The 15,271-nt window shown below is 33.9% G+C and overlaps 1 protein-coding gene and 1 long non-coding RNA gene across 3 annotated transcripts in view; both read right to left on the bottom strand.

Annotated features, from left to right (window-relative positions):
- LOC117109122 (tripartite motif-containing protein 2-like) overlaps window positions 1–4,263 on the bottom strand; it is an 11,452-nt gene extending 7,189 nt beyond the window's left edge. The window contains exon 1 of one of the 2 annotated variants that reach the window (XM_033251369.1): window positions 4,097–4,263. The gene's annotated coding sequence lies outside the window, so the exon portion shown is untranslated. Of the gene's footprint in view, window positions 1–3,801; window positions 4,039–4,096 lie in introns of those variants that run through there. The other variant, XM_033251371.1, reaches the window with a different exon arrangement.
- A 3,943-nt stretch (window positions 4,264–8,206) lies between these two features.
- Window positions 8,207–11,459, bottom strand: LOC117109130. Its single transcript, XR_004445472.1, has 3 exons — window positions 11,333–11,459; window positions 10,381–10,458; window positions 8,207–9,451 (listed from the first exon to the last, which is right to left on the bottom strand). It is a non-coding gene; the product is annotated as an uncharacterized LOC117109130 (long non-coding RNA).
- Window positions 11,460–15,271: the final 3,812 nt, after the last annotated feature.

Raw genomic sequence — 15,271 nt, forward strand, 5'->3', positions numbered from 1 at the left:
TTCATTATACTTTATAAGAGAGAACATATTTTTTTTGTGTGTGTTTTCTCTATATCAATTCATTATTGTCTAGTCATTGTAAGGTTACACTAAAAAGGTGTGCCGATGATACAAAAGCATTATTCAATCAATTGACTGATTGACTGTTGATGCATTCGCCATACCGTATTGATGAAGCCTAAATACACATTGTAGAAACGTTTTGAAAGTTTAAATCCGGTTTTACATAAGAAATACAGGAAAGAAAACAGGATATCTTTATAACATGTTTCTTCTTTTGGAATTTCGATATCACACCTTTTTCCTAGTCGTTCTATATACCCATATTTCATCCACAAGAAAACACTCACTGTACATCGGGAAACAATTTCCTACTCATTTCCAATTAGTATACTGCGTTCTTTACGTGCACTCAGGCCATAATGCACACGGCACCAACAGGTTAAATGTCTCATCCGAAAGACAGTGCGCTATCGTAACTTGCATTTCAGCCCTCCAACTGAAATACAAGGAAGAGCAGTGATGGGAATTCAATCCACTACCTCATTCCTAAAGCTCCTTCCAATTTCCATCTTAGAAAACTTAAAGAATTTATCCTCCAAAAGGCTGTAAAGGACTCCCTGTACAGGCGAATGCTTTGTTCATTTTAAGTCAGTAATTAAAATAACTATAATCTCTCGACGTTTCGGTTGACTTGCTTCAACCGTCTTCAGGAGAATAATATCTGCAGAGATCTCAAACAGGGAAATACTTATATGTTTGAGTGATGAGACTTGCTGCTGATTGGTTGAAAACTAAACAAAGGCTGAGCCTACCAGTGAAAAGCTATACAAAAGCTAAAATTCACGGTCTGAATAGAAGGGCGGGGCGTGGCTGGAAAGCCAAGACAGTGGCATTGTTCTAGCTGGGGGAAGGAAAGCCAAAAACAATGGCATAGTTTCCAGTGTAGAGGGAAAGATTTGGTGGCCGCCAATCAGCAGCAAGTCTCATCACTCAAACATATAAGTATTTCCCTGTTTGAGATCTCTGCAGATATTATTCTCCTGAAGACGGTTGAAGCAAGTCAACCGAAACGTCGAGATATTCTCAACCAACAACAACAGTTCTTTTCAGAACTATCTACGTGGTGTACCGCAAGCATTAATTATATATTATATATAATAATTTTAATATTGGTTGCCTTTTTGCCCTTTAAACCTTGTTTCCTTTTGCTGTTATTGTGATGTGGGTCTATTTGTTGAAAAAAAATGTTTAAACGTTGATTGTTTAGATTTTTCTGCTTGAACCCTTTACTTTTGTAAAATTCAACCCATTTTGAGTGATGAATAAACAATGATTTGATTTTATTTGAATCGGAGACCTAGAGATCCCCACGTTTAGCGCACACAGAGGCTACCGCCAGTTTAGGCAACTGAGCTAAGCTGCTCTGCTACCTGGTTATAAATCTATAAGGTACCATTCCAAAATTTAATAATAGGCTCTATTACAGTAACACTATTAAAATTCAGAGACGGACCAAAATTTACTTTCGCCATAATATATTGTACAGTAAGCCTACGACTTCTGGATCACTTTTTCTTCAGGTCATCTAATATGCTTGAAAATATCAATATAAAGACGTTTGAGTAACAAAATTCATGGATTGTTTTTAATAAAGTGTTACTTTAATACCAAAAAACATGTTGCTCTGAAACATGATAAGGCCAATCTGAATAAAATGACCCGATCGTCCTGTAAGGTCCAATTGATAATGTTGCAGGCGTTTATCATCCGAATATCTGAATTATTTACCTTTAATGTATACATTATTTTAATCGATTTCAACATGCTGTGTATAATATTTAATATTAGGCCTACTATGAGGGATAACCATGTATTTTATTCTTTATTTACTGACATGTTTAAAGTGGGAGGCGGACTTTAAGGTGGGTAGTTGTGCAGCCGTCCGGGGCTCATACATTTTTTAAAAAATTAAAAGAAAATATTTTGTCAAAAGCGGTTGTATTATTAGATTGCTCGGTAGTAGTAAGTAGGGCCCATCGCCTTTCAGGGACTCATTTGGACATGGAGGAAGTAAGCGTTTCCCTAGAAAGCACACAGGCATTTTTTTTCTCTTTTGTGGGAGTTGCACCCACTTTTATTTCATTTCTCTTTTCTTAGTTTAATAACATTTTTTTTTCTTTTTTTCTACACATGAAATAATGACATACTGGTAATAAAGGCCATTGAATAATAATAATGTATTTCGTAGTTTAACATTATTTTCATTATAATATTTCGAATCAAAAAATTTGAATATTAATACAAACTTGCTTAAATATTTTTTACTTTTTTCCCTTAATTTTTTGTTTCTTTCAAATCAACGTATCTGACGGTTCATCTCTCCAATGTACCGTGATATAATTCATAATATATATATATATATATATATATACATATATACGTATATGTATATATATACGTACATACACGCGCACATGCATATAGATGCATACACTTACATAAACACATACCGGTACATGATTACAGTTCATCAATAATCGGATTGGCACTCTTATTTCTTTATGGCTCATTATTACAATCCAAGATGTGCAGAATGCTATGAAAAACTAATTATACCATATTGAAATTGGAATATATCAATAGTAATATTTCATGAATTAACAAACAATAATCATTCATCAATCAGTTCATCGAACCACAGTCGACTTCTGAATACAATAAAACCATAAAAGGTGTACATTGTTTTTTGTTTATTGCACTAGCACACAGGCATTACATAACTGGTCAAACCTCCATAGTGGGGCATCCAGGGGCATAGTTTAAAGAACCCCTTCTAATAAATCTGCCAAATATTGTGTTTGTGGGATTTTGGTCTATTTGGTTTTTTCGGAAATTATAGAAAATGTTACGTATTGTTAAGGCGTTGTAGGAGAGTGCTGAGTATCAGTGTTACTGTAAGTAAAAGTATCTAACCTTCTCCAGGGCGCATTTGGATTCGGACATGGACCCCGGACTTGGACCCCCTCCCCCGCCATCCGAGAGCTCACGAGTTACGCAAATGGGTCCTGTTTATTTTAATATGATATGCCATAATTGGACTTTATGGGACAATGAAACACTACACCGTTTCTGATATATAAACTGCAATACATTATTCAGCATCGGAAGAGCTTTCCAACGATACCAAACACGACTACTTTTTGGTGAGTTTATATACTTATTCTTATTTTATACACATTTTAAGTATATTTTTCGGATATTTTAAAACAAATAAACACCTATTTTTGAATTATGTTCCTATCTGGCATGAGTGACAGTAGTTTTTATATGTCTGGTTTGTTGCATGTATAGAAATTCTGATTTTAGACACCAACATCATATCTGTAGCTTATTTAGTTCCAATTATATGCACATTTTAGATAAATTTGGCGGCCATTTTGAAAAATGGCCGCCATTTGTATACCAGGTGAAAAATCAAGTGTCAACAGGGCTTAGGGTGACCAGGGCGGATTAATTAGGGTATCTGGCTATGTTGACTGCTTCTAACATTCCACTCCCCCCACTTGATTTCTAGGCCTCTTTTTTGATTTTTTCCTAGTCTAACAAGGAGAGCAGCGATGTGAATTGAACCGGGGACCTAGAGATCTCCACGGAGCTAGGCTGCTCTCAACCAAACTCAATCAATCAATCAATCAATCAATCAATCAATCAGTCAACCAACCAACCAGTGGCGGTGCTACTATGGGAGGGGGAATTAAGCATATGGCCCAACAGTAGGGCCTATTGTACAGTACTTACAAAATCTCAAGTCTGCTGTCTGTAGAATGATGGAGGGAACTTCCGTCTGGGGCGGGACAGCACCAACATTAACAGATATCATAATTGTGTTCTTTTTGTCGCTGTAAATGGCATGTGAACAAAGCAAAACGGTCGTGATATTGTAGAACCCTCCCTACCAGGGTATTCCGAGACCGTGACCGGCTCTAGTCGGCCTCAATTTATTCGGACTTTCCTCTTGGACAAAATGTCTGAGCCACCACTCCATATAACCCGTCTTTTTTGCTCAAGTGTAGAAAAAGAAAATCATATTTACCTTACACTTATCCACATCAATGTTCCCTTTCAAATTGCCATGGACTTATATGGTCTTAGCTTGGATCTTGCAGTTTCATTTTGTCGCCCAATTAAAACACTAGTTCACAGAGAAGAAAGAACGATCGACATTGTGTTATTGTCGTTAACATTTGAAAACTAGACTAGCTGAACAAATTATTCATCTTATTATGTGTTTACAAACTATTGAAATTGCTCACTCAGGCAGAGAATAAGCCTAGGTTTTCGCAAATAATTGGTACAGTACTGTGAATTTTGTCCGAAATATTACGCTTCCTTGTATCAGGGAGTGTATTTCCGTATTTCTTTGATTTAAATTTTAATCCGTATAAAATCACCAACAGACTTTATCGCATCTTCACAATCATTGGGACGACAGGGAAAGGATATGGGAAAGTGCTACGGCTTTTCTCAAGGGTTAATGTCCCTCAACCCAATGGCTCCAATATGCAAGGGCGTCGATCCATGGTTGAAAGTTGGGGGGGGGGGGGTGACGAAATGCAAAATAAGAAGGCCTTAGGCCAAGCCTTGGTTGGGGTTCAGGGGGGCTGCCTAGAACCAATGTGAGGGTCCAGGGGTGAATCCCCCGGAAGCTCTTGCTATAGCCTTTTAAGTCGTATCTGATTTCTTTTAAGGAAACAACATTTTCAAAATACAGTGTGGGATCCAAGAATTTTAAATAGAGCTGGGCCCGGGAGGGACTTTTAGAGATGGAGAGAGTAGACCACCTCAGCCCCACTATGGGTGGGCTGAGGTAAAAAAAAAATATGAATATGGCACCTCTAGTTGGCCGGATTTGGCACTTTTAGACTAAATTTGAATATAAATTTACATTTTTCTCCACTTTTTTTTGAAAAAAATTTAGGGAGGGTGGGCCAGCTGGGCCCCTTAAATCTGCGACCGAAATACTCATCATAACAAAGTTTTTCAAATTATCCTGGTAATTATAAATATGCTCGCTTATGTCGATCCATGGTTGTTGAAAGTTGGGGGGGGGGGGAAACGAAATGAAAAATAAAGCCTTGGGCCGTAGGCCCAAGCCTTGGTTGGAGAAGCACCCAAAAGCTCTGGCGCCTATAGCCTTTTAATTGATTTTAAGCAATGCAATTAACATATATTTCCATACGAAATTTTCAAAATATCCAGTGGCGGATCCAGTAATTTGAAATAGAGCTGGGCCCAGAGAGGGACTTTTACAGATGGAGAGTGTAGACCACCATATAATTTTAATTTTTCTCCACTTTTAAATTTCGAAAAAAAAAAAAAAAATAGGGATGGTAGGCCGGCTGGGCCCCTTGAATCTGCCACAAATAATCATCATAAACAAGTTTTAAAATTATCCTTTTAGTCATAATTATGCCCGCTTATATATTTCGTGCAAACTAACATTCTTAAAAAATAATGATTACCGTACTATCTACTGATTAGCTTGTGACGTATTGAAAAATTCGAACCATGAAAAAAAAAAAAAGGGTAAACTTAAAACAGGCATTTAGTCTTTTTGCATGTACTGTAGTTTTAAAATCAATCCAGAGGTTTTTGCTTTTCTCCTCTTTTTGAATTTCATTTTTGCGTGGGTATATTGCGACTACACTATTTGTGAGTGGAAATATAATACCGTCCAATTTACGATCAAACAGGACTAGGGAGACACACAAAACATTAGTTAGCATTTTGATTGCACAAACATAAATAAAGGTGATTTATTTAATTTATCACTATCAGTGGCGGCTCCAGGAAAGCAAAATAGAGGGGGGACAGGGAGGGACTTGCACAATTTGGGAGAGCAGATCACCTCGGCCCCACCATGGTTGGGGCTGAGGAAAGAACATTTATGATTATGACACGTCTAGATTGCCGGAAATGGCACTCTCAGACCTAAATTCTAATTATAATTTTCCTTGGTTTTTTCCATTTATTAAAAATAATTTTGAAAAATTTGGGGTCGACTCGGCCCCACTTGAACCCGCCACTGATTATTATGACGTCATTGAGAGATTGCGTCAACGTAACATTGGAGTTTGTAAACTTTTGGTATCACTAAATTGAAAGAGATAGACATGTCAAAGGCTGATAATTATTATTTAATAATTGCTATATAAAATTTAATTTCCTAAATATAATTTTTTGAAATTAGGAAAAAGAGTAATCCTATGTATGTAGATAATATTAAACGTACGTATATACTAGTGTTTAATATTATCTATGTATGTAGATAATATTAAACATTAGTATATACGTACGGGTCATAATAATATACAAAAGGAATAACTCGTTTATAGTAGAAATTGTGCACTTTTGAGTTTGTAAAAATATTGGCATGGCCTAATAATAAGTATACACGCTTCCAATTTTAACAACGTTCAGTACATTGTTTTCACAATAAATTTAGCCTCTTGATAACCGTTGCACCCATAAAATCGATCTCGTGGTTTCTGAGATGGTTACGAAACGTATAAACAATTGCGTTTTTACTCGGTTTTGGTCCGCAAAACACGTACCGCTTTTAAAAGTGGGGTTTTAATTATAGAAGATTGGTGAAAAGTGGGGGGGGGGGAGGTGTCCCCCTGTCCCCACCGGTCGACGCCCATGCCAATATGTTGTCAAGTTATCTACTGTATACAGGACCTACTTTTATTATCGATGGGAAAATAATGTCAATATCTGGTTTCGATTGCAACAGCTATTAGGCCTACTACTTTCAATTAATATAGACCTACACATAGGCCTACACATTTTTTTTCAAAACTCATCTTGAATAAAAAAAAAACTAAAGATTCTAGCATGACCATGGAGGAATTAGTTTGAATTAAAACTAATTCCTCCATGGTATGGCCAAATCCACTGTGAAAATGTTTGTTTTTCAAATTCCAATTATTGTTGTCAGATTTTCCTTCGAAATCGATTAAATTAATTGATTTTTATAAATTTGAAGCATTTAACCATTCCATTTTACATTCACCAATAAAATTTAATTTTTATTTTCTCCTCTGTCTGGATGTTTTTGTCAAAACTATTTGCTAGATAATAAAACAAAATTTTATTTTTATTCCACCCTCCTCCGGTGATCTTTAAAAAAAGTAAGTACGCAAATCAAAGAATTGAAAACGTCTCGCCTTATTACTAAATTATTGTCTAGATTAAAACAGCTATACAACTACTTCCAACATTAGTTGTTCATCAGTTGTTGTTTGAATTGTTTATATTGTATTTTTATTATAGCCGATATGATTAATTATACTTTAAATTAATAATACATTGATTTTATTAATTTAATTATTAATTGTTATTGACTATTATATGCTTGATTGATTGAAGAGATTATATTAAAAGTAGTGGAACTACTTTGTAGTACTCGTAGTTGCTCACAGATCCTATAATTGGATTTGAGTTGCTAAATGATCATTTTCAATTTTTATTTTATGGAATCCATTTCTCTTAACCATGCCTCAGCAAAAATTGTTGCTATAGTATGGGAGTGAAAGGAATTGATTTCCAGTATTTTAATGGAGTTCTTACTGGAAGTGATCTTCCGGTATTTTATGTGGATACGAACCCTTGGTAATTTAATTTTTATTGTTAACGCAATCGAATTATTTTCCCCTACTTTTTTCCTGCGACTTCAGAATTTTATTTCCAGATTTTTTTTTCTTGTCTAATACCATCTGTTTCTATTATAAGTTTTCCAGAGTTTGTAACTTTTTTGTAATAGGACCAGTCGTCCCTCCCCCACAGCCTCGTGGGTATATTTAAGCTGCATGCATACAAAATCGGCCAGAAATGTTCGCTACTACCTGAATGATGAAGGAAAAGATTGGCAAAGTATACACAAGCAATGTGACATATATGCTTCTGTCTCTCACAACCTCTCGATTGATTGTCGTAATTATATATTTAATTAATAATTTTTTTATCGCCGCCATCCGTCGTCATCATCATCATCATCATCACCAACACCAGTATAGTAGTCCGGCCCTCAGGAAGATAGGCTATAGCCTAGGGGCAATAGATTTCACCATTCCCCTCATAAGCAGTCAATATTTGTATACTATAAACTAGTTGTTAGCCCAAGAACAACGTTAAAATGACATTATTTTAGTATCTCAATATATATTTTATTAAAACTATAATCTAAAAAATAACATTTCATTTCCCTACTGCATTTTATACTACACAGAGTAAAAAATATCCTGAGACTTCACTGCTAAAGGCTACATTTAGACTTTTCACAACCAATGGCAGCACCATGAGTGGGGCGGGGACTTTAGCATCCTGTCGGATGGGTTGTCCTTCCTCTCGTTGACTGCCAGTGAACTCGGCGAACAAACAATCACTACAAATAACATTGCCAGGTTCCCAGTGCGTCGTCAGGAATTCGTCTTTGGATTCCCTAACAGGGTTTTGCATTTTAGACATTAAACGCTCTCAGCTGATCATGGAGGAATGAACTATTTTATTCCTCCATGGGCTGAGTGAACTGCAACATAAATTTAAGACCCTTTTCAGAAACCATGTGAAACAGCTTTACGGTCCTTGGACATCGGATGTACACTTACATCAAAAGTATATGCCTACAAGCATAGTGTTACACTAGGTTCAGTTACGCAAGCATAGAGTTACACCAGATGTAACATAACTGGACTCTAATTAGTAGGCCTAACTGAGCAACCAGAGCCTATACACAGTGTTATCTGGCGTAAGATAACCCAGGCAACTTGAGTTTTTTTACAAAATGAATGGCATAAAGATACACCTTGTGTACCTCTCGCCGGAATGCAGCCTAAACCAAATTCAAACTTATTTGGAATTTGTATATTACATCAATATGAGTTGCTCCAATCATAGAGAAAATGCTCCAATAAACAACTCTACAAATATAGAATTTGTGTTGTATGGAAGACTTATGTTATATGGAAACTGAGGATGCTATTTCGGAATATATTAGTAGATTTACAACTACAAACAGCAACACCACTGTGACGATGATAATAATATAAACATAAATTAAGCACTTGTTATGAACATAAAATCTCTACAAACTAATTAATAGTACTTTAGTAAATACAAATGAATATTCACAAATACCCCTGTTTTATCAAAATAAAAAGTTTAACTTTCTATAAAACAATTGCTATCTAAGGCCACAATCTTATATACGTTTTCTAGGATATTAACATCTTAGGTTTCAAAAATTCATAGTTTAAATATATATATATATATATATTAAGAATAAAAATCTTTAATTTTGGAAGGTCTTTTTTTTACAGGTGCAAAGGTGCAAAGTTAACTCTGGAAGATCTAAATTTTGTAGGAATTCGTTTGCACATTGGCCTATCTGGAAAGAAAAACGAATATAATGTTATGGTTATATAATAAAGCAACAACATCAAAAAACCAAATTCATTACTCAATATATTATTGCAAAACAGTGAGTTCTTTAAAAAGGGTCGAATCATGATCTCAGATATATTTTGGCCAGGTTTTGCCATTTTATTAAAATATTTACAAAAAAAAAACACATTTTCATTTCAATGAAGTCATATTTTTTTAAGCCCACAACATTCATTTTTTGTGATACAAACATTCTGAATTGTATAATTTTGATTGGCTGTAAGGCAATACATAGGCTAACTTATATTTAAATGCAAATACAGTGCATCCAAAAGACCACTCTTTCATAGACCCAAATAACAATCTTCAGTATTTTAACACAAGCTACTCCCTAATAGATAGGAGACTGAACTAAAAACCAACCTAAATTTTCGGGTCCCAAAGGTGGTCTCGATTGGAGGGCAAACTGTATTTGCATTTGTGAGCTGTCGAGACAAAATTAGTCTAATGGTAAGAAAAATGAGTTATTTAATAATATTTAGATAGATGAATATTTAAAGTTCAGATGTTTAAAAACATACTTAAGAGATTATCGCCTCTAAAGATAAGCAACTGATAAATTTTGTGTTGGTTTTCCTATTAATTTTGAAAAATAGGTTTACAAAATGTGCTTGAAAAACATGATTACTACTATGAAATATAAACTTATCAGAAAAATTGAAACCCAATTTTTGTCAAAATATCACTTCAGATATATTTTCTTGAATATATCAAATTTGACTTTTTTGTCATGACAGCTCACATTTATGATAAAAATACATGATAGTGTATATATTTTATACTTGATTGTAGTTGAAATGAATGATACCAACATAATTATTTGAAGGATGAATGAACCACAATAATGTGTAATGATCACCATGATGAACTTACTGTAAATGAGATGACACATTAAATAGCATCGTAATCTGATTCCTTTTTACATGGTTTGATGGAAAACAATATGCCATCCTACAAATCAAATGAGTTCAAGAATCAATTGCAATTACCAGGTTCATTATTGATGTTGTACCAATTCTACTAATAACTCTTATACAGAGCACTACATTTCATATATAGAAACATGCCATGTAACAAATTGAATAGAAGCCCAATGGGTCTAATCTTGAGAAGCCTGTCTCAAATTAAGCCCCCTCCATGCTCTTTAGTTTGCAAAAGTAGCCTCGAAAGGAAGCCCAACTCGAAAAGAAACCCATGGGCTTCTTTTCAAGATAGCATGGGCATCTTTTCCAGAGAGTACAGTACATACATTGTACATGAATTTCAAAAAACAAAAAATAGGTGATTTAATGCCTGTTAAATACACTCTGTGATAGAGAGTGATGTTACAGTGGCCCTTTTATTGTTTTATAGTAATAATTAACAAAATTACAGCATTCATTTTGAAAAGAAGCCTACTCTTTACTTTGTAAAGTAGCCTCGAAAAGAAGCCAATCTTGAAAAGACCATCCAAAATTTGCAAAAAAAAAAAAAAAAAAAAAAAAAGCCCAGGGCTTCTATGTGATATTTTATGGTATTATAGCCAATTAAAGCCACTCTCCAACATGTCTCCCTTAGACAAAAGATCTATATTCTGTCAAAGTCTTCAGACATTAAACAGATACTAACTCCCATGACTGAATATTTTTACACAAACAAACATGGCATAAAATAAAACCCATGACCCTTTAAAATGACATTTAAGAATTAAATTTTCTATGATAAAGATGTGAATCAGTATGTACTGTACTAACAAAGAATGCACATACAGAATTGATGATACTATTTAAACAACCTACAATATAATTGTAAACTATGAAATGAAGTTTGTTAAACATATCCTTACCTTAACAAGTGATGGGAAACCGGACCAAAATTGATAGTTTGGAAATAGTTCGAGTCCATTAGCACCACGAACAAAACGATTTACAAGAATGCCTACTACCACATATACAATCAGAAGAACAGAAAACCTGTCAAAAAGATTTGATTTTGAAATAAAATTATTAGGCCTATTTAATTATATATTATTTTTGTCAGAGATCAACTGTTGGATTTTCCAGCTGTTTAATTCAATACCAAAAGTTTTATGAAACTATGATATTTATTAATAATCCAACTTCTATAAGAGATTGATGATCACTTTCATATAAATTTATCCCCACTCTTCCCTATTGGTTCACAAATTGAAACTTTCCTATGAGTCTCTGTGTGAAGCTTGTCTCCTCCCCAAGCAAGTATCTTGTTAGTCAACTCAATCCTATGAGAGTATCTTGTACTTTATGAGTGATCCACTTGTTTCACCCCTCCTCAAGTGAATCTCTGTGTTTCTCTTAAAAGAGTGAACCCCTTCCACACCCTCACCTTCCATGTGAGTTTCTCGTATTACAGTAGTATCTCCCTTGTCTTTTACATGTATGTGACAATTTTGTGTGATATGCCCATATTTGGGTATGACATATACTCACGTAATACAGAGGATTGATCCGAAACTCAATCTACTACTACTAGTAGTCGCACATGCATACTTAGATTTTAAAATCAAATACTGTTAAAAAAAAGAAATTAACAAAGTATCAATAGATAAACTACTGTATCTAATTCATTAGATTTATATTTTTTATATTTGTAAATTAGGTTTGAATTTAGAGTGAAATAACTGTAGTTACATTTAATCTACTTACTTGTTGATAAATGGTACTGAAGTATATTATAAAGATAGAAAATATAAAGTATAATTTTTAAAATATAATACTAAAAATAAGGTTTTGTGTTCTTTGAATTGTGCATAACTATGTTTCATGTCACCGGTTACATAAACAAACAATTGCTTATATACAGTACGACAATCTTTATTGATAAAATTTTCAATAAATGTGTATTATAAATACATCCATTATATTATTTGTTTTTGTAGTATATATTAACCTTTTACATACTCAACTTTGACATTCTCATGCACAGTTAAAACTAAATAAGTCCTCATTTTTGTTTTTTTATATACATTATATTATTTTGTAATTAAATTGACTAGTCTTGTTAGCTGCATGACTATTATTAATACAAACTTTAACTCACATAAGTAAACTTTCCTTGGTCGTCGTTTTCTTTTTCAAATTTAAATTCATCTCCACCTTCCAAATCACAAATCAGTTGTAAAATAGTTTTTCTGAAAGACAGCATTACAAATATGAAAAATGCTAATTTTGATATACTATAGAAAATAAGGTATAATCATTATCATTGTGTTTGTATTGATAGCCACTCTCTCAATACCATTTACATTTACTGTTTAAATGTATGCTTTACAGATGTAACATGCTTTACAGATGTAACATCTAGGACTGGCAAACTTAATTGCTAGAAACCACAGATTCGAAAAGGATAGCTTGGACATATGCCTACCAACTACCAGGGTATTGCTTACATTATATATCCTACAGTGCTTGTAAAAGACTTAATTTAATCTTTGCTGTATCAGTGATTCTAATTAATCTTTGGGCACCAAGAACACATGGCTTTTATTTATTTATTTATATTAAGCATTATCAATACAAACATAACTACTCAGTAAATAAAAAAGTGAAAAATTGCAATTTCATATAAAAAATTTAATGTTATTCTTGGCCAATTAATGTACTCGCCACCACAAAATTATGGAAATAAAAAGTTTTTTTTATTCCACCCTAAAATAAGTGACCTGTATTTCTTCCTTATATGAACGGCATTTATCAATCCAATTAAATCGTAATCACAATCTTTACGATCATGGAAAGCGCAGGCTTTATTGCTTTTTTTACCTTGCACACTCCCATTTGTTTATTCATCAATAATATGTTTTTTCTGCTTAAATGCTTTTGCAAACACCATTTTGCTAAGAAAAATTACATTTTAATATGTTTCTCCGACTTCCTCTTACAATCTTTACAAAAATAAGTTTACCAAACAAGGTATAAGAAAATCTTGCCCTAAGAGCTTTAGACAACTTTTTAAGGCAATAATGGCTCCTATAGTTATAGTATTTTCCAACAAGTGCCCTATAAAAGAACTTGACAAATAACTGTTTGAATAATACAGTTTACTGTATTTCAAAATGTCATCTTCTTCTCCATCGTAGTTGTCGTCACTGTCATTAAAAATACTACCGTACTAAACTGTATTTTAATTTTACTGTATAATGATAGTCTCACCTGACTGGTGTTGTTTTTATTTTCTTAAAATTAATACAAGTTGCTTTTTCTTGAGAGATGCTTGTGCATTCACTCCACGAATCAACCTCTTGTGTAGCAAGTAGGTAGCTGGAGACAATCTTATCAATGGTCACTAACTGACATGCCTAGTTTCAAAAATTGAATCCAAAATTTTAATGGGAGTAGTCTGAAAAAATGAAGGAAGTTTTGCTCATTTTTTTTTTAATTGAAAAAACACAAACATTGCACATTATATCATACACATTATTTACCATTCACATACTACAATGAACAATTTTTTTTATTGAAGATGATAAGGTTCTGAATAAAAACACTTACTGCAGCATCTTTACAGACACTATCGGCGATGGTGAAGTTGTAACGAGGATTGTATTTGTACGTATATTTTGTTGAATTGTCCGTGAAACTATGCATACAATAAAGTTAAACTGACAGTTAAACAATAATAGTTTGATATTGATAAAAAGAGATGAATTATACTGTAATAAAAATAATGTCTTGAACTGAATTGTTTAATAAATACAATTTATTATTTAATTTATACGTCGCACCAGGGAGTTGTTATTTGGTTGCACCATAGATGCACGCAAATATTCCAATTAAAAATAATTTAAAAATGTGTGCGCAAAATATTAGTTGATTATTGTTGAATAGTCATACAATATTTATGGACATTGTCTACTCATAGAGAAGCTTGTTCTATTTTCTAATACAGTAATATGGTACTGATACGCAACGGGCCTAAGATAAGAATAAGATTTTACGCACTCCGCCGGGCCCCATTACTTCAATACCCCGGCGTTTACGCCACTGCCAATTGAAAGTCATATTGCATAATAGATGCAATATGAGCTGGACGCTTTAATAATCAATAAAGAAATACAGTACATAGTCAAATAGTAAAGACGTATGACTCATTGATATGCCATACTGTAGGCTGTCATTTTTCTTAGGCTGTTTCCCGGCTTACCCTGGTTCGTCTTTCAGTCCTAGCGAAGTGAGGTCAATTTTCGATCCATTTTGAAACGTACACAAATAGGATGTAGGAGGGTTCTCATTACACAATTTACAATCAAAGCATGGAAGCAAAACAATAAGCGTTAGAATTCCAAAGAAACTTGGTGGTAGCAACATAATGCAGTGTAATATTTGTATTTACAATGGGTGTATGCTGTACTAAAATCAAACGAAGGAAACGGTACGAATCACGTGCCGTTTATCATGTGATATATTTTCCAGTGTTTATATCTAGCCTCCTTCCAGCCGTTTTGAAGAATTGCGACAGGGGTGTCCGACAAGACTAGGCTAGTATGGAACGCCGTTACTGCCTTTTGTGGCTCTTTTTTTGATCGGCGAATTTACCATTCTACCATCGACCCTTTTATCATTACGTTCGGCTCTTTTGAAGAGCAACTCTAAATCGTCTGGCGGTAATGCTTTATACATAAATTTCAAACGGTAAAGAAAAGGAACCTATATATAGTAATAAAACGCATAAAACAAAAGTGTAGAGTAGCCGTAACTTTTAATGGTAAAAAACACAAACGTTTTCGGGCATCGCCCTTCATCACCTC

This window comes from Anneissia japonica, unplaced genomic scaffold, assembly GCF_011630105.1.
Source record: "Anneissia japonica isolate Jap-2015-1 unplaced genomic scaffold, ASM1163010v1 scaffold288023_len281633_cov177, whole genome shotgun sequence".
Classification (NCBI taxonomy): Eukaryota; Metazoa; Echinodermata; class Crinoidea; order Comatulida; family Comatulidae; genus Anneissia; species Anneissia japonica.